Here is a 19,232-nt window from a genome sequence, read left to right as displayed (position 1 = left end):
ATAGGTACCACTCTGGCGGAAAGGTAAATGGCATTTCCATGCGCTGCTCTGGTTCACCAGAAGTGGCTTAGTCATGCTGGCCACATGACCTGGAAGCTGTACGCCAGCTCCCTTGGCCAATAAAGCGAGATGAGCTCCGCAACCCCAGAGTCGGCCACGACTGGACCTAATAGTCAGGGGTCCCTTGACCTTTACGCTTAGGAACATAGGAAGCTGCCTGATACTGAGTCCATATAGCTCAGTATTCTCTACACCGGCTGGCAGTGGCTCTCTAGGGCAGTGTTTCCCAACCTTTTTTGGGCAAAGGCACACTTGTTTGATGAAAAAAATCTCGAGGCACACCACCATTACAGCCCCGTGACGTCAGCGCGCAGTGTCACGCCGGGAGGGACGCACGAAAGTGTAACTTTCAATTTTTTTTCCTCCCCCTTGCCGGGGAACCTCCAAGCTTTGGGGGTGGGCGGGGAGGAGGCAGCAAAGCGAGGGACTGAGGGACTCCTCCAACGACAAGGGTTGGGGAAGAAGAGAAAGGGCTATTCCGCTCCAGTCATGGGAGGGGAATATGTACTGGCCCAACTGGTGTGCGGTCTTCGGAAAGTGGGGTGCGGGAAGGAAGCCTAGGCTCGGGGTCCACCGACCTCGGCGGAGAAAGGCAACAACCGGAGCCGATGACAAGCCGGTGCGTGCGTGCAGCGGCTGGCCTCAAGCTTGGGAAGCTGCGCACGGCGATGTTGACGCGGGGCGCGCGAGAGCTTGGGGGCGGGGGGGGGCGGGAGAGAGAGAGAAAGAGTTGGCAGCACCAGGCGCTGTTACTTATTGCGCTGCGGACACTGCCAGCAACTGCGGTGGTTGTGCGGCGGCCGCCGCCGCAGAACGTCCTCGTCAGTCAGCTGAGCTGCCTGGCGGCGTAGGGAGCCGAGGGGCGGGGCTTCCTTTCTGAAGGAGCTGAGGGTGGGGGTCCTCCGGCGCCTTCGGCGAAACGGCGCCGGCCCAGAGCGCTTCTAGGAGGCTGCCTTTGTGCGTGACGTAAAGCCCTCTTTCCCTCCCTCCAGCCCCGTGTCACCTGTGGAAAAGGGGGCTGGATCCAGTGACGCAACTCGGAAAACTGTTGGGGAAGCCAGAGCAGGAAAGTGAGTGGGAGGCGGCGGCGCCGCTTTAACCCACGTTTCCTTTTTGAAAGAGAAACTTAAGTCAGTGTTTCCCAACCTTTTTTGGACTCGCCCGCCTCCCTCCAGGCAACATCTCGCGGCACACCAGGCAACATCTCGCGGCACACTAGTGTGCCGCGGAACACTGGTTGGGAAACACTGCTTTAGGGGATCAAGTGGGGACATTTCTAGTGTACTGGGAGATGCAACACATCAAACATGGAACCTTCTGCATGCAAAGCAGATGTTCTACCAGTGAGCTATGGCTCTTTGCCAGTTTGCTTTGCATTTCAGAGAAACGTTTTTGGCAAGTCATTCCTATGTCACAGCCCTGCATATCTTTATCTGCACTGGATACTGTGATGTACTTAAAAGTCACCCACGTCCTCAACTAAGTACAGACAGCCAAACAGAAATCCATTAAATTGTTCCTCTCCCATGCATCAAAGGGACACATGAAGAGGGTTGTGGCAGTCAGCAAGCACTGTGCCTAGCAATTGCATCAACTGATTTCACCAGGATGCTTCATCATGTGTAGCATCTCTGCGTATAGCTATTGGTATGTGTGTAGAATCCCTTCTCGTGTGCACTAAATGTATGCGGATGGCAAGGCATGTGGTTACTGGACATGCTAATGCATGATCCCATGACCTGTCACAATCCTTCCATGGGTGGTAGCAGTGGTTGTATTCCTGTATCCTAGTGGTTACATGTTTGCTTGTACCTCACCTGTATCCTAGTGGTTGTTGAATCAGGAGGTTCATTTTTGAAAGCCTTGTTTATATCACCTTGAGAAGGAGAAGGTAAGAGAAGAAAACATCAGAAATCAGCTAAAATAGGAAGGACTAGAAATATGCAAACTACTCCTCCAATAGACTTTGAAACAGGAAATGTGGCTAAAACAGTGGACCAAATGGGAGGAGCTGATGCTCAAGTGTTTAGAACTTAAAATAGACAGTGCATTACGGAAGACTGTGGCTTTCAAATGCCTCCTAGATAGAAATGAATGTTCAGTGTTTGTGAAATGAGTTAAACAGCCCTACCGCACTTTAGTAAGATAAAATGTAGTTGCTGTCCTGTGCTGCGGAATGCACACGTGTGATATTGCCACATCTGCTTTTGCACCCTGATGCATGGGCAGTAAACTGCTTCACGTGCAGCTTCCCCTAGGACAAGCGCCCATCCTAGTCGCAGTGATGCAGACAGTTCTGCTATCTCAGAACTTTACCACCTTTATTCTGCGGTGCGCTTGACTAGGCTTTGCTCCATGCGAGGTGTAAATTTGCTGTGAGAATAAGCATATATTTTTTTGCAAGCTGCATACTCTCTTTGAAGGGGAAAAAGACTTATTTTGAATATAGAATTCATTCAATGTTTTAGTAAGGCAAGGGGAAAATTGCTAGTAAAGTTTTCAGAGGGATGGCTATCCTGTTAATCTGCTGTAGCAGAAATAAAAAAGTCTTGTGGCACATGAAGGCCAACACATTATTTTGATCTAAACATTCATAGAATTTTGTCTTTATTCACCACTCACCTGTCCACTTGAACTGGGAGAAGTGTTGCATAGGAGAAGAGTTCTTGTTGCCTCTGTGCGCTCTGTGGCTCCTAACACTCTTGATAGCCGGCAAGTCTCCTGTTAACTGACTCCTAAATTGTCCCTTGTGAAGTGCTGTGATATGCTCCCATCTGCTATATTAGGCAGCATATCTTGGTCAAGTTACCTTACATTAGAATGCTTTGATAGTTTTCTGTACTAGTCAGAGAGGGGTTCAGTGTGGTATAGCTGCAATTCCCTTTTAAAAAGCCAGTGGTATCACTGTGTCAGGCTTAAGGGAGCTACACTGATTCCTTGGGTTATATTGATGCCTTTCCCATTAATGTGAACAGAATGTAAATGAACAGAACGGTTGTTAGTTTTTTGCCTGCTTGTGCAGTCTCTGTTTGAGCTGGCTGTTTACTTACTTAGCTTTGCTACTTGATTTATGAAGAGGCAGTGGTATCCTGGCGATTAAAATTTTGAATAGGTTTGTGTTTACTGCATAATTTTTGACATACCGGGTCAACATTCCATCACCGCTTGGCTTCATAAACCACAAGCAATTACACTGCATGTCCTCTTATTTGCCAGCTGGTAATTTAGGATGGTGTTTGGTTCATATCTTCTTAGTTGTGGAAATTGCCATTACTTCAGAGGGGAGTATAGCTTGGATTTTTCAAGAATTTCTGCTTGCTTGTATCACTGTATTTAAGTGCCTGTAAATTACAGGTGATCAATTGTATGACCTTTAAGGGAAAATTCAATCTGTTCCCCCGCCCTGTCCTTTGTGATGGCAGGCAACAACATCTCCATTTCACCCCCTGCACACAGTTGCTTTAAGGTTGATACAGCTACACTAAAGGCTTTTTAGTGTCTTTATTTCACTGTGGATTCATTAAAATTCTGGTTTGACGTATGGGGAACTGAGATAACAAAAAGCCCAAGGCCACCCAGTGATTTCTAAGGTTTCCAGCCAAACATTCCATCAACCGGGTGATAACTAGCTCTGGTTACAAAAGTAGGCATGTGTGAGAGATCCTCTCATCTGTTTGTATAGTTCTTCACGAGACTCATTTACAACCCAGGTTGGCTTTTGTAGCCTTGATCTGGCACATTCATTAATACGGGCAATGATAGACAGCTAATGAGACTTAAACCTCCTCTTCCAGAAAAGTCATGTGCACCAAGTTTACAGGGGAGTTTGGGGTATCATGTACAGTGGGATGATACATGGTCACCCTTGCGCATGCATGCCTGGCCTTATTGTCTCTACCAGTGTCATGCAACTGTCCTTGGCCAAAGGACAGGCAAGCTGTGCCAGTAGTGATGGCTGGCGGTGTGGCAGCACTGAGATGATTAATTCCTGGTTCCAGCTCACAGGCACCAGCTTGTGTCCTTGTGTTGTAGGGGAACATGATCAGCATAGTGCTGGGGCATTCTAGAAAGCATTCAGGTACTTTGGGATTTTTAAAAATGGAATATAGGAATTTAGAAATAGAGGCATTTGTGGAGCAGGTGGCAAAAATATGAGGTGTCCTCTGTGGTTGGGTCAGTTGTGTGTTTCTGGCTATGCACGTTTATTTCGCTATGCCTTTTAAGGTAAAACAGTGTGGCTGGCTGGCTGTCTCTTGCTCAACTCAAGTAAAATATTATTCCCTATATATGAGGAACAGGGCTAGGGTCGTTGCACTTGGTTCTCCTACTTTGCCATATTTATATGGTACTTTCAAAATCACGTTTGTGTCCTGCCTTTTCTATAAGAAAATCAAAGTAGTTGGTGGTTTCATACTCAGGAGCTTTCTGCCTTTTTAGAGTTGAAGTTGAATCGGGGGTTTGAATTTCTACTCCCATTTCAGGGGGTTGGACTTAGAGGACCCTTGGAATCCCTTCCAACTCTACAATTCTATGATGAATTCATAGTCCCTGTACTTGATTCTGTTGCAAAAATCTCAATAACCAGAAAGGAGAACAGGACTGTAATAGAGTGTTGGGGAGTTGGGGTTAAATTGTAGGAAATGCTTGTGTAAGTTCAGCCACTGTTCTTCCTCTTCTTGCTTTTGGGAGGGGATAACAATTCAGGTTGACATTTGTTTCACCCTGCAAAATAGCCTGAAATAATTGTTTGAGTAATACCCAGCTTCCAGCCTTCAGCTGGAACTAGCCACCCAGCCATGCTTTCTGAGGTCCATGCTGCTCCTCTGCCTGGATGGACCTTTTTTGTTTTAATTGCTTCCTTGAGTAATTATTTTGCTGTGTGTGTGTGAGGGGGGGTGAGGGAGGGAATTCCTGTTATAACAGCAAGAGCACATATAGGTTTGTAAGCCTTTAGGAGTAGAAATAACCATTATATTCTCCCCCTCATTGCTGTGGAGAGCTTTTCTGTCAATTTACAGAAGAAGTGCATGTTCACTTGTGGGTACAGATTGGAGCTGGCAGAATGGTGTCTTGGTGCCCCAGCCACACCCCTCAACTTCTCTGCATATGTTGTTGCAGCGGTTAGTTTTGGGGACATCCTTTTTTGGATAAGGTTTCATTCCAGTGGCAAAGCTGGGGCAAGCCAAAAGCTACCCTAGTAATCCCCTAGGCCAGCAGGTTAACAAGGGAGATAAGCAGTCTCTGAAGGGCCAACTCAATATTACTTTAATTATTATTCTTTAAAATACAGATGCAAAGAGAACTGTGAGTCAGATGGTCGCTAAGGATAGTTTCCAGTTCTTCAGATCAAGCGACTGAATTTTTGCTCTGCCAAATGCCTGCAAGATTTGAAAGGAGTGAAGGGAAAAGAAAAGAAAAAAAGTTTATACTGTCTTAGACATGATTCTGTTTTCTTTGAATAGCACTCATCAAAGGGAGGGAAAGATGGAGAACTGATTTGGGGGGGGAAAGGCATTAAGGTTTTCCGTTTTGGCACGTCTGTGGACTTCTCGTTTCTTTCGTTTTGATGGTGATTTAGCATTTCAATTTGAAGTTGTAAAAAAATCTCTTAGGCTAACAGGCCATTACTCATTGCACTTGCCTTAATGAAAGCACCACTGATGTCCGGAGTGCTTCTTTTGATGTCATTCTGTTTACTACACTTCTTCGTGAGGTAGGAATTTTCTTCGTGAGGTAGGAATTTTCTTGAAGGTTTACACGAAGATTTCAGAGTGCGACTGTAATGTAGATAATGAAAAATTATTATGCCACAATCATTGAGACATTCAATCTGCAGCTTAATTAAGTTGGAATGAGGCCAATTTAGTTCCATTGACTTCATGCGGTTTGAAGGTATTGAAATCAATGATGCAAATGCTGAGTGCGTAATGTTTGCATAAAGTGAGCGTGTCCTACAACCCAGTGAAGCCAGGGTGCTTAGATTTTAAGCCTATTTAATGCTATTTAAATCTAAGCGCTTCAGTTTAACAGGGTTTTGAATTATGCTACCTGTATGCCCACAATCTGTAGCTACATTTTGATACGTAAGCTAAGAATGTTTGGTTCCTTATTGGAAGAAATCTATAAATTGGGCTTGGAAGCCTCAGGCTGGTAGGTTTGGTCAGACTCCATGAACTTCACTATCTGGCCCCTTGAAAGTCAAAAGCATCTCCAATGATGTTGCCCCACCTTGCTCATGGTGTGGACCAAATTTTCTTCCAGAGCCTACATAAACTTCAGGTGTTTTCAAGGGAGTTGGGCAAAGCTTGATTTAAAGAGGCTTTGTGTCACAGGTGGTGCAGGGATGAAGAACTACAAAAGGGGAGAAGCATTTCCCCTCCCCTCTACTATTAGAAGTACTGAGTAATTTCCACCCTGGAGTTGTTTCAGACATTTCCTAATTGAATGCTTTGCTGCTTTGTGGGGTGGAAGGGTATGAGCTAGTCTTCATATGCAGTACTAGATATACGACTTCCTGTGCAGTTTCTATTTGCAGTATACTGTAGCCTTTCAATCAAGTAAGCTTCCTGTTTCTGTAGACAGGTGACCACTTAAATAAACGAAGCTGTCCTGAATCAGACCAGAGGTCCACTTAATCAGCAAGCAGATGCTTCCTGGAAGACCCTAGGCATAAAGGCAGTGGTCCTCTCCCACTGCTTTGCATGGAGATAAAGAAACAGTGATCTCAAACTCTTGAGCAGGGCTCCAGGATTTGGAGCTTGTTTCCTAAGTGAAAATCATACACCTAAACCAACAGCGTGCCACATTGTGTGGGTTGAAGCTGCAAGATTCCCAGTGTAGGTGCACACCTAGTGGGGGAATCTAGGTCATTTGGTAGTGCCTTTCCCCCCATACCTATATTGCAAACACATTTAAAACTATTTCGAAGTTCTACACATTACATTCCTTAATCCACTTCGCTGTACCTGCTGCTAAAACAGTATAGGAACTAGGTCTTAGCCTCCATGGTTGCTGAATAGCCACAACGTTTTCTTTCTCCAGACTCTTTTATTTTTCTAACTCTTAAATACTTGTGTGAAACCAGAGGCAATTGAGCACTAGAAGGAAGGTGAGAGACCTTCATGTTAAATGGCGATTTAACATTAATCACTCTAGCACACAAACATGCTGATATATATGCACTGAAAAGCAAAGTGCATTTCAGAATACAGAAGCCTTGCATTATCAACAGCGTAACGTCTGTTTTGCCTTCGCCTCTGGCTTCATTAATAGTCTTGGAAGACTGTGAACTGAAGATGAAGAATGAATTCAGTGGCTCTTCACAAATTAGGTGCATGAAGTGTATCAAACAAGTATAGTACATAGGTTATATATACTCATGGGAACTCTCCCCCCACCCCCCAGGTATATGTAGAATCATTACTGCTTGGGGGGGGGCATCATTTGCAACTGCTTCTTCACATTTTTATTGGAAGTATCTACCTTTCTTCTTTAAGTGTATTCAATGTTCTTCCCCATCCCTAGCATGCAGTGTTAGACATTCCCCAGGTGCCGGGTACATTTTGTGACTGGTGTGGATCCAGTTGAGGCCAACTGAAGATGTCTTGTTGCCATGTTAGGCGACTGACGTCTCCACCATTTGTCTGGTGCGCAACAGAGTTTTGTGCTGCTTCACGTTCCCCCCACCCCCAGTGCCCCGCCATCTATTGCGTGCCCGCTGGCCAGCCAATCTGTAGAGATGTCTTGATGCTATTCTAGATTGTTTTATTTGATGTTTTAGTGTGTTGTAAACCACTTTAAGATTTTTTTCTTTTAACATATAAGGCAGCATAGAAATGAAATTGATGATGATGATGATGATAATAATAATAATAATAAATAATAATAAATTGCACTGCCAAAAAAGAAAGAAAGGCGACCAGTCAGTCGGTTGTGGCGACCATAACCTAGGTTTTAGGATCCATTTGGCAATTAGCTTATATATGCAGCTAGCATGGCGGTTTGGAGTGGTGGAGAGGGTATTTGTGTTTTACAATATTCACACATAGCCAGATAAATAGCAAAAGCAATTTTACAAAAGGGACCTCGTTACCAAAAGCAAATTCTCACCCGGTCATTTTATTGCAATAAAAGGCAGTGGAATCTATATGCTGTAAGTGCACTAATTTTACCCAGTACTTCTGTGGATGTTAATCTGTTCCTTACCAAGTTACTGAGAGCATACTGGGGCCTTGTAAAGAGATTCTCTCCCGCCCCTGCTTACAGCCATGGCTCTGTTGTAGTGCACTTTTGGAAATGACAGTGCTTTCCTCAACCCTTTCTGACTAGAAAGGGCTTTGAGAGCATCGCTGTGTGCTTCCCTAAGCTAGTAAGTTCTCTTCTGGCAGCATCCTTTGTTGTTAAATGCCTAGGGCACACCTATGCTGTGCCTACAGCATCTCTCTCCCCCCCTTTCCCCAACCATCCCAGCTCTAACGCTGGAGTTGACAAGTATTGGAGGGAGGATCAAATGCTACTGTCTGCCAGCTTGCTTGCTGGCAACTGCTGCTTACTCCAAGCAAGGAAGTGAATGATGAGCAGTTCTGCTAGCAGAGGGGCAGGCAGAAGTTAGGCTTGGATCTGCTAGTAGATCAATATATGATGTGCAGTAAGTTGACAAGGGGCTTCCAATTCCAGTTGTCTAAGAGCAGCAGCAACAACCCCCGACTCCTTTTATGGGAAATAATTTATTGTTTCTGTTTTGTTTCCCTGATCTCAGGTAAATGAGATGTAGATTTGTACTTGTTTATGCAGCTCGTTTGGGTATGTGGCACAGAAAGCAGTAGATAAAACTGCAGTGTTGCACCTGGCTCTGGTTGGCAGACTTCAGGTTCTGCTAAAAAGAAGTGAATCCTTCAAGGCTGAAGTCTCCCTGGTTCTTCACTAGCATAGAGAACAGGGCATGTCGTACAGGTGCGACTGGAATATCCTCAGCTGAGACTGCCCGAATATTTGCTCCATTCTGGAACTTTCTGGCCAGCAGGCAAAGTCAGCAGGTGTTAGAACAGCGTGGAGTCCAGGAAATGAGAGGGCCGCAAAGAGACAAGCTCAATATTATCTGAAGGGAAATATTCTTTAAATATCACCTCAATTGCACGTAATCTAAACCTGCAATAAGCTGTATGGAACGACAGGAGCAAAGTGCTTGCTGAGCAGATAGCTCAAGCTGACTTAGGCAAATCTCCAGGTCTGTTTGTTATTGGAGTGGAAGAAGAGAAATGCTAGATTCAGCTCTTTAGTTTCTTTGGCAGCAGAGCACAACTCCAAAGCACTGTGTGGACCATTTTACACAATTGCCAGTAGTCCCCACCCCTTCCCAACGTGTGTCAGCCTGACTCAGAAAAATGTTACTGGGCATCCTTTTGGACACACTATGGTCCTTCTTCCCCACCCCAGTTAACTGGGTTCTATCAGCAGTCCACTTCCTTGGTACTGTCATGCTGCAAAGAGAGAAATGGAAAATCTCTTTCCTTCACCTCTCCCATCTAACATGCTGCTTAGCAGTGCACCAGACCAGGATGGAAGTACCCACTGGAAATGTAGTTTTCTCCAAAGCTTTCTACAGTATTAGTGGCCCTTGGAAAAGTTCCATTGAGATACTTTGGGTTTATGGCCAGATGCATTTCTGTGCAACTCGCCAGAGAGGGGATAGGCAATCTTCCCCAACTGCTTGAATTCCCTCACCCACAGCCAACTGGAGCTTCTAGCACAAGCTAGTGGAGCCCTGCTGGATTATGCCAAAGGCTTATTTAGGCTAGCATTCTTCATCCCCTATGGCTAACCAGATGCCGCTCTTAAGTGGGGCTTGGGTGCAATAGCCTTTTCCTACTCGGGATTCCTAGCAGCTGATATTCGGTGTGCTGAGAGATACACAGTCTCTTGATACTGAAATTTTCATTTTGTCTTGTGCTTGAAGATGAAGTATCGTACAGTTTGTTTTTAACTAGGTGAATGCTTGCACCTAAAGCACAAGCTGGTTGCTGTGTACGCAAAACTTACAAAATATTACTACACAGTGGAGTTGCAGATGGTCTTGGGAAACGCTTTTAGAAAGGGAACCAGTTCTCAGGCCTCACTGCTTGTGTGGTACCTTTGGGTGATCAGCCTGCAGTACAGATGTTAGGGAAATGCTCTTTTGCAGTCTTCTCACAGCTGACAGCAAATGTTTGGTGGAAGGAAAAGTTGGAAAAGTGAAAGCAAAGACCGATGCTTTTTTTGTAGTGGGAATGCATTTTCACCAATTGCTTATTTATTTAACTACTGAAGAAGGGGAAAAAAAAGCAAATGAAATGATAGTCTCCTTTCCTGTCTCCTTGATAGTAGTACAGAGCACTCAAATGTATCTGCAGCATCTCTGCTTACATAAAAAGTACTACGTAGAGCACCCTAGGGTATTATGTGGAGGCACCTCCAGCAGCCACCTTGCTAAATCGAAGCAGGTCTTAGATATTTTCAGTTCCTAGACAGGTAACTGCCTGGGAACCACATGCCTGCTGCCTTGAGTTTCATGATGGAATATAGTATATAAATGCAATAAAATAAGTTAAAATAAAATAAATAGCGCAGACCATATCCCTGCCCAATTAGTAGTCTTCATTTTTCCCCCAGACCCATGGCTGCCTGGTAGCCCAAATGTGCATTTGTGGAATTGCCTCTTAATTTTTCACTATGAATTTTTATTGTGGCGAGTGATGCTGCTGATGTGACCCATTTTAGCTCAGGCGTTTACTGTTTTTCTTTTTTTACTCCATCAATTCAGAGTATCCTCACATTGGAAAATGGGGCTGGGGAAGATTTCTTCCAAAATGGTTTTAGTTAACTGTGCTTCATTGCATATTTTAGCTACTGTGAGTAAGATCCTGTGAAATTAAGCACTGCCAGTATTTGATTATGTGTTCAACTTTCTGCATTTGAAACCAGTAGGGCTGCAAAGTGCAGAAGGTTGGCTGGGTGTGTATTTGCTTTATGGAGAAGGAAGATCATGAAAGATGTATTCAGTGAGTGGTCAACCATCAATCATGACTTCCTTGTCAGTTTCCTCCAAAATGGGAATTGTATCTATGGCAAAAGAAGTCCCTTTAAATGGATAACACACTGGATGTGAAAAGAGCTGGTTGCTATAGAGCAACTGTGCTCTGAAGCTCTGATTAAGGCGTACAGTAGCTCTTTGTTAGAGCTAGTTGCCAAGCCAAGCCAATTCTTTTGCTGTTGAGAAAGCAGGCTGAGTCATGTGACTTCTTATTGATTTTGAGTGAACAATTTTCCACTTTTTTGTTTTGTTTTTGCAGGGAGAAAAATCCCACCTTGGTTTTCCCCTCTCCTTTAATGACAACATCTGTTGTTCAAACGTCTATATACATTTCTAGGGGTTAAATGCTATCTCGCAAGCGAGCAATATAATTCCTTATTCTGCAGCTGGCTGAGAAAATGTTGGTGGCAGAAACTGCAGCTGTTTGCAGAAAGTTTCTCTCTGACAATTGGCTTAAATGAAAGGGAGAGCCTGGGGGAATTGCTGGAGCAGACTTTTGCTCCGCAGTGGTTGTTACAAGCCTCCAGGTCTTGGGGAACTTTAAGGATAGATAAAAGTTAGAACACCCTCCTTTCTTCTTCTCCTTCACAAAACAAGACCCTGGGTTGAACTTGTCAGTATAGAAGAGATGTTCACACATAGGAGAAGTGCATTTTTATTTTTTTTATTTTTTACTTTTCAGAGACTTCTATTTTGCTTTGTTGCATAAGTTCTGTTTGGTACTGAATGTTTTGCTGAGACTGAGGTTTAGGTAAGTGGGTATTGTACTTTGGTACGGTACAACTTTGACTGTGGTGAACTGTTGGTGGGCAATAGTCAATAATATAGCTTAGCTCGTTGAGTTCACTACCACAGTGCTAGAGATAATATGAGCTCATGACAAAACCCTGTCTTCAGCAGTGGTTGGGGTGAAGAAATGGTTGTACAGCAGGAGACTTGGTGCACTGGACACTTTCTGTTTTCTAAAGATAAACTTATTGGGACCTAGCACAACCATACTTATGGTAACTGATTCCAGGGATGCAACGCACTTTCTTGGACAGGAAGCATCTATTTGTTTAGAACCTAGAAGTATTTAATAGTATTTAGCAATTACATTCTGCTGTATGTGTGTGCAGGTGTGCTTGAAGGGGGGGGGATAGGCCTTTCTCTTGTTTTATTTTCTGTCTCTGCAAAAATTTGAAATTCACCATTTACACTTTAATTATTTAGAAATTCATTTGAAATTCACCATTTACACTTTAATTATTTAGACAGGGGTCCTTAAAGACTGAATGGTATGAATTGGGGGGGGGGAATCTGTAAATTACTCAGACCACATGATAGAGTAAGAGTGGTAATTTTGGTTAAAAGTGCCAGAGCAAAACCTGGGAGACCTGGGTTCAAATCCCCACTTGACCCCACTGACCTTGGGCCAGTCGCTGTCTCTCTGCCCAACCTACTTAACAGGGTTGTTGGGAAGACGGAATGGGGAGAACCATGTACGCAATCTTGAGCTCCATGAAGGAATGGTAGAATATAAATGCAATAATATACAATTTGCATGTCATGCAGAAGTATAGAATTTTGGAGTTTGCAGGGATCTTGGGAGTTCATCTAGGTCATCCTTTTGCTCAGTGCAGGAATCTTCTAAGCTCTACTTCCATGGAAGAAGAACCCAACATCTTCCAATACTGTCTGTTTGGCTGTCAGGCACCTTGTACTTTAGGAAGCTTTTAGCCAAAATCTGCTTCTTTACAATTTCCATCCATTCATTCCAGCTCTGCCCTCTCAAGCAACAGAGAATAAGCCTGCTCCTTCTTTTGTGCAGTGGCCCTTCAGGTATTTGAAGACATCTGAAGACCACCCCACTCCTTAGTTTTCATCAATATTTTTATTTTTTTTATCTGTTAGTACTGGCCTTTTGAGCCTGACTGCTTTTAACATAATTTGGAAGCACCCCATTTCAATTCCCCTAAAACCCATTATTTTTTGCATTATTTGTTATACCCATTTGTCACGGTACAGGTGATGTCTCGAAAGCAGAAACCAGTGGGCATGAAGAGAAATTATGCGAATTCAGCTGGTGCAAGAATATACAACTTATCTAACATACTAGATGTTCTGTATAAAGCAAAAATTACAAATAACCCAGTTTCTCTCATATATATCTATATTACATTCATGCTTTTATTGTGGTGGCTATGACTCAAAGCATATCTAGCTTGACATTGACCTATCCACTTTCACTGATTTCAGGCATCATTGACTACTGTTGAATCCAATTCTAGTGGTCACACAAGTGCAAACCCATTTAGAGTGTCAATTTGGCAGTGAGTGGCTGAGATAAGCCTTTAGCAAGGTGTATTGATTTCTTGTTCCGATCTTGTCACCTGTGTCTTGCACCTGCTGTGTTGTCAACACCATTCAGTTTTTAAAGTTTGTGCCTGAAAGAGCTGGGCTGCTTGCTGCTTATGTTTGTGTTGTTCGGAATGTCATTCTGTGGACAGTTCCTTTGGCAGTGCACCCACCACTGGTCTTGGACCTGTGGAACAGGACACCCTCCGAATAAAGCAAGTTGGTGGCCTTTTTATAAATTCATTCAGGCTTGTAGCCATTCTTTTTGCTTCCCTTATGAAATTGTGTGGAACAGGATTTGATTACATGCTGTACTAGAGATAAGATCTTGCTGTGGTTACTGTCCTGTGCTGCGTGTGTATTGGATTAATGTGATTATTGAAAAAAACACGAGTCCTTTTCTTTGGAAAATAAACTAATTCTATGTTGTGTTCAGACCACCCCAAACAAAGACTGAAGATATCAGTTCAACTTTTAAAGATTCATAAGGAGGATTCTTGTTTTTTGTTTGTTCATGTTATTTAATGGATTTATAATCCGCCTTTCAACTTTTAAAGAAATAATTACTATGTAATCTCTGCTTGTTTTAAGACATCGCACTGTACGGCATGCAGTAAATTGCTCCACAAGTTTGCAGTGACATCGTATCTTCTTAATCAGGGGCAATATTGTGCTGAATTTTCATGTATTGGGAGATGCCTGTTTGTGTGTGAAAGCTTCTTGTTCTTTCATTTCATTTGTAAGCCCCATGGCTTATCTCTACTAGATTGTTAAAATAAGCAGGACCACAAAGAAAGCATAATGAGCTTGGAGGAGGCACAACTTGGAGTGATGTGATAAATACTCAATTCCCATAGCTTCTGTAGCACAGAATGACATTCAGGCATGTGAAAAGATTTCTAAAAATGGTGAGGAGCGATTTGAACACAACATTTTGTTTTATAATTTCAGCAGAAAGCTAGAGGCTTGTTAACTGTTGTTCACTGTGGTTTTAGAACCTGTATGTGGATGACTATTACCAGTAGAAATATTGGAAATGCTTTCATTTCCTTAAGATCTTGGGTACTGCTCTGATTCTTCAGGGGTGAATGCTGGAATATCAGGTAGAATATTGTCTCTTGTCTAGGACAAACAAACTCTGAAGCCTTATATTTCCTCTTGGTCTTCATTTGTGGACAGAGTATGATATGTTTACGTTAACTCATGTAATTTCCAAAAGGGAAGGGACAATTTAACAAGACAAATGAGTTCAGTTAACTTGATAAGCCTGAGAGAGCTAGTGTAGCATAGTGTAAACAATGATCTTAGTCTCATACTTGGTTCACCCATTAACCATTATCTCTTTAATCTGAAGAACTATACGTCATTCAGTCTAGCATCCATACCAGTACCAGAAAAGGTATTAATGGAGCAAATATGTCTGGCTGCTTTCACATTTCACATAATGAAAATGCATTTGAACTGCTGTCTTATTATTTGTGGCGTGAATGACTGCAATAGACTACAGAAGAAGAAAAAACTAGGTGTATACCACAGTTTTCCAGACTTTTCATGTTGGTGACACACTTCCTAGACATGCATCATGTTGTGACACAGTAATTCAGTTTTACTAGCAAAGCGGAGGTTAAACTAACCCCTTTCCAGCTCCGGAAGGAGCGTGGGGATCATTCGTGTGACATACCTGTTGGGAAACTGCCAGGGAGATAGTGTCCATCATGAGCCCCCAAGCCGGAGTTCTGGACGATCCATCGGCCTCCCGTAGACAGGCAGATCCAGCAGTTAGCGACACGAAGCCTCTGGAAATTCCTAGCCACATTCCAGGGCTGGGTGTACACTGTTTATCAGCAGAAACACAGCCAAAAGCTTGCACCGCAGAAGAGCATAATTTTCAGACTTTATTAGCGTTTAACAGAACAAAAGAAAACGTGACCGTTCTGTGTCAGCATCTTCGGCCAACTGAGAAAACGAAAGGAATCTCAGCAAGAACATAAACATCCTGTGACTAGGACATGCGCAGACTCTGTTACTCACAAAGCCTGCTCCCTTTAAGGTGGAACGGAAATATCCTAACATCCTCCCCCTTTCCGTGTAACCTGTTGTACCTGTGGTTCACTCAATTGCAACCTTTGTACATAAACCTTATGTTGTTCTTTGTTAACAACCTTAGACAACAGATCAGCAGGAATTTCATTTCCTGCCATGTAGGACACCTGAATCAGTCCTTTCTGAATACACTCTCTTGCACGATGTAGCTTAATCTGCAAGTACTTGGTTCTCTGCTTGCAACTCTCGGAGTTCAGCAAAGCCAAACACGATCTATTGTCTTGATACACTTGTATAGGACATTTCACAGACACCCTGATGTCCTTAAACAGTTGCATCAACCATTCACAATCCATGAGTGAAAATGACAGAGCATTGAGTTCTGCTTCACAGGAACTTAGGCTCACTGTTGTTTGCTTCTTGCACAACCAGTCAAACAGGCAGTGGTTGTACATGTAGCACACACCAGAAGTGCTTGTACCATCCGTGGTGTCACTTCCAAAACTTGCATCAGCAAAGATTTCAAGACCTCCAGTCTTCTGACTGGTGAACCTCAGCCTGTAGTGCATAGTCCCTTTCAAATAGCGGGCTATGCGCTTCAGAGCTTTCCAATCCTGAACCGTAGGATTGTTGGCATGTCTGCTAAGCAGATTACAGCTTACAGCAATGTCAGGTCTTGAACATCTGGCAATGAAATTCAGCTTGCCTAGAATGCATCTGTATAGCGTTGTGTCAGAAAACGCTTCAGCAGTACTGTCTACCTGGTAACCTGTCACCATCGGTGTGTCTGCTGGGTTTGCATCAACCAAATTCAACCTGGTTAACACATCAGCAATTTTCTGTGTTTGGTGTACCAGAAAATTACCTGCTTGGTCTCTCTCCACCTGCAGAGAAAGATAGTTGGATACCTCACCAAGATCCTTCATGTCAAAGTGCTCCTTCAGTTGAGCTAGGGTGCTTTGGTAAAAAGCCTGATTCTTCCAAAACATCAGAAGATCATCAACAAAACATAAACAATACAGTTTGTTTTGCCCCTCCTCCTTGACAAACACACATGGATCAGCTTTGCCCTGGTGAAAACCTAGAGAAAGCAATGTCTCAGTGAGTTTTGTGTTCCAACACCTGGCACTCTGCTTGAGACCATATAAGGATTTCCGCAGTTTACAGACCATACCCTTCTGTATCTCCATCCCATCAGGTGGAAGCATGAACAGCTGTTCATTCAAAATCCCATACAAAAAAGCTGTATTAATGTCGTGGTGGGAAACATGCAGTTTCTCCTCCGCAGCGACCTTGAGCATCAGCCGAATGCTCTCATATTTGACTGTGGGGGAGTAGGTCTCGTGGTAATCCTGTCCTGGTACCTGTGAAAAACCTCTGGCAACCAATCTGGCTTTGTGTCTGACTACCTTGCCATTCTGGTCTGTCTTGGCCTTGAAGACCCATTTGCTGCCAACCAGTCTCATTCCTGGGACTACCGGTACCAATTCCCAAGTTTGGTTCCTGTTCAAGGAATCAACTTCAGCCTTCATGGCATTAAGCCAAGGCTCAGCATCTTTAGAGGTCAACTCCTGAACCTCTTTGAAGCTTGAAGGTTCCCACACCTTCTCTGAGCTACTAAGAACAGCAGTTGCTGTCTTAGCAAACTCATCAGCATACCTCTTTGGAGGTCTGCCTTTGGTCGCCCTTTCAGATCTGCGTACTAGACGCAAGTCTTCTGGACTCATCTCCTCTTTCTTAGGAGAAAAGTGACCAATGGTGAACAGTGGTTCTTCCAGTTCATTGTCAGACGCATCAGATGGTCTGACTGAGGCTTTTGCGCTCTGGTAGTCTGCCGTGTCGTCACTGTCACTGACACCAGCAGCAGCAGCGCCGCCCACTGAACTGGAATCCGAACTCTGATCATCATCATCATCATCATCATCATCCTCATCATCATCAGCAGCTTCCTCAGCTTTAGCTGCTTGCTTGACATCACCTTCATCCTCCTCTGGGTAACTCTGGAAAATTCCCACATTTTCCCCCCACTTAGGATTGTACTCAACACTCCTTGTGAACTTTATGGATTTAGAGTCAGTCATCCATACCCTGTATGCACCTTTTTCGTACCCCATGAACAAACCATGTGCCCCACGCTTCCCAAGCTTGTTGGTTTGTTGTGTGCGTACCCACATGTCAGAACCAAAAATCCTCATGTGTTTGGTGTTGGGTTTCTTACCAAACATCTTCTCATAGGGGGTACAACCAATGGGTGATGACAATCTGCGATTAACGGTATAAACCAAATTCCCCAGAGCTTCCCCCCAAAACTTATCAGGGAGATTGGCATCATGCAACAAGGTTTTGATTCCTTGCAGCAATGTTTGATTTGCTCTCTCCGCAAGCCCATTCATCCATGGCGATCTGGGCGTTGACATGTCATGCTGGATTCCCTTCTCAGTCAGGAAAGCTTCAAACTGCTGAGAAGTAAACTCCCCGCCCCGATCAGTAAACAAACAAGAAATACGTTTACTGTGCACATTTTCCAACCAAGCACAGAATTCCTTAAACTTTGGAAACGCTTGCGATTTCTGTTCGAGCAAATACACATGAATGTACCTGGAAAAGGAATCAATCAGAATCATGAAGTACCTTGCTCCTCCTAAAGAGGGCGCTAGTGGACCAACCAGGTCCGCATGCACTAGCTGGTAGGGCTTGGAAGCCTGCCTGCTAGACTCCTTGCCCTTTGGAGCAACCTTCACCTTGTTCTCTGCACAAGATACACATTTCATGTGAAATTTACAGGGTTTGATGTTCAAACCCTCAACCACTTCTGGCATCTTGGCCAGTGCCTTCCAAGAGAGGTGACAAAATCTTCGATGTGCATCATGAATGCAACCTGCATGAAGAACTTTGTTAGTTTGTGCAACACAACAAGAATCAGCATTAGACACAACAACAGTGTCATCATAAGTTATATGGAACAAACCATCCATAAACTTTGCATGCAAATAGTCCTCTTTGCCTTTACTGATGACACAGACGCTCCTCTTGAAGGAAATCTGAAAACCACGCCCAGTAAGCTGTGGGACGCTCAACAAGTTGCTCGCCGCTCCTGGAACATAAAGTACACCGCTGATGGTTGTGTGCAGACTTGCAAGTTTCACAGTCCCTACTCCAGCAATTTGCAACGTCCTTCCATCAGCCAGGTGGATCTCACCTTCCTGAGGCTTGAAGGAGATAAAGAGATGCCTGTCCTTGGAGATGTGGCGCGTGCAGCCTGAATCCACAACAAAGTCGCCTTTGGCTGTTGGAGCAGTCTTTACAGCAAGCAAACCCTTGTTTTGCACTGGTGTGGGCTTTTGCAGCTTGCCCCCCTGCTGCTCCTGGCCAGCAGACGTGCCTTTAGCCTTTGGTGAAGCTGTGCCAGCAAGCAAAACCTTGCTTTCCACTGGCGTGGGCTTTTGCAGCTTGCCCCCCTGCTTCCGGTCAGCAGACGTGCCTTCAGCCTTTGGTGAAGCTGTGCCAGCAAACATCGATTTGTTTTTCTCTGGCGCGGCGGGCTCTTCACCCTCCCTCTGCTCCTGGCCATCTGCAGGTGTCTGCCTGTGGCTCTGTTTACCTTTGCCTTTCCGGCCTCTGCAAAGGCGATGGCCTTGGTTCTCACGAGAAACAGAGCTCTCAGCTGCCGACTCCTTGGCTCCCCCTGGAGGCTGGAATGCTGCCTGGGATGACGTGACGGTCA

At 44.2% G+C, this 19,232-nt stretch overlaps 1 protein-coding gene across 2 annotated transcripts in view; it reads left to right on the top strand.

Moving 5' to 3' along the window:
- DOCK1 (dedicator of cytokinesis 1) overlaps positions 1–19,232 on the top strand; it is a 365,804-nt gene that overhangs the window by 18,851 nt on the left and 327,721 nt on the right. The window lies entirely within an intron of this gene.

This window comes from Podarcis liolepis, assembly GCF_965112155.1.
Source record: "Podarcis liolepis genome assembly, chromosome: 5".
NCBI classification, from domain to species: Eukaryota; Metazoa; Chordata; class Lepidosauria; order Squamata; family Lacertidae; genus Podarcis; species Podarcis liolepis.
Note: the sequence above shows the minus strand (reverse complement) of the source record. Positions and strands in the feature narration are given on the sequence as shown.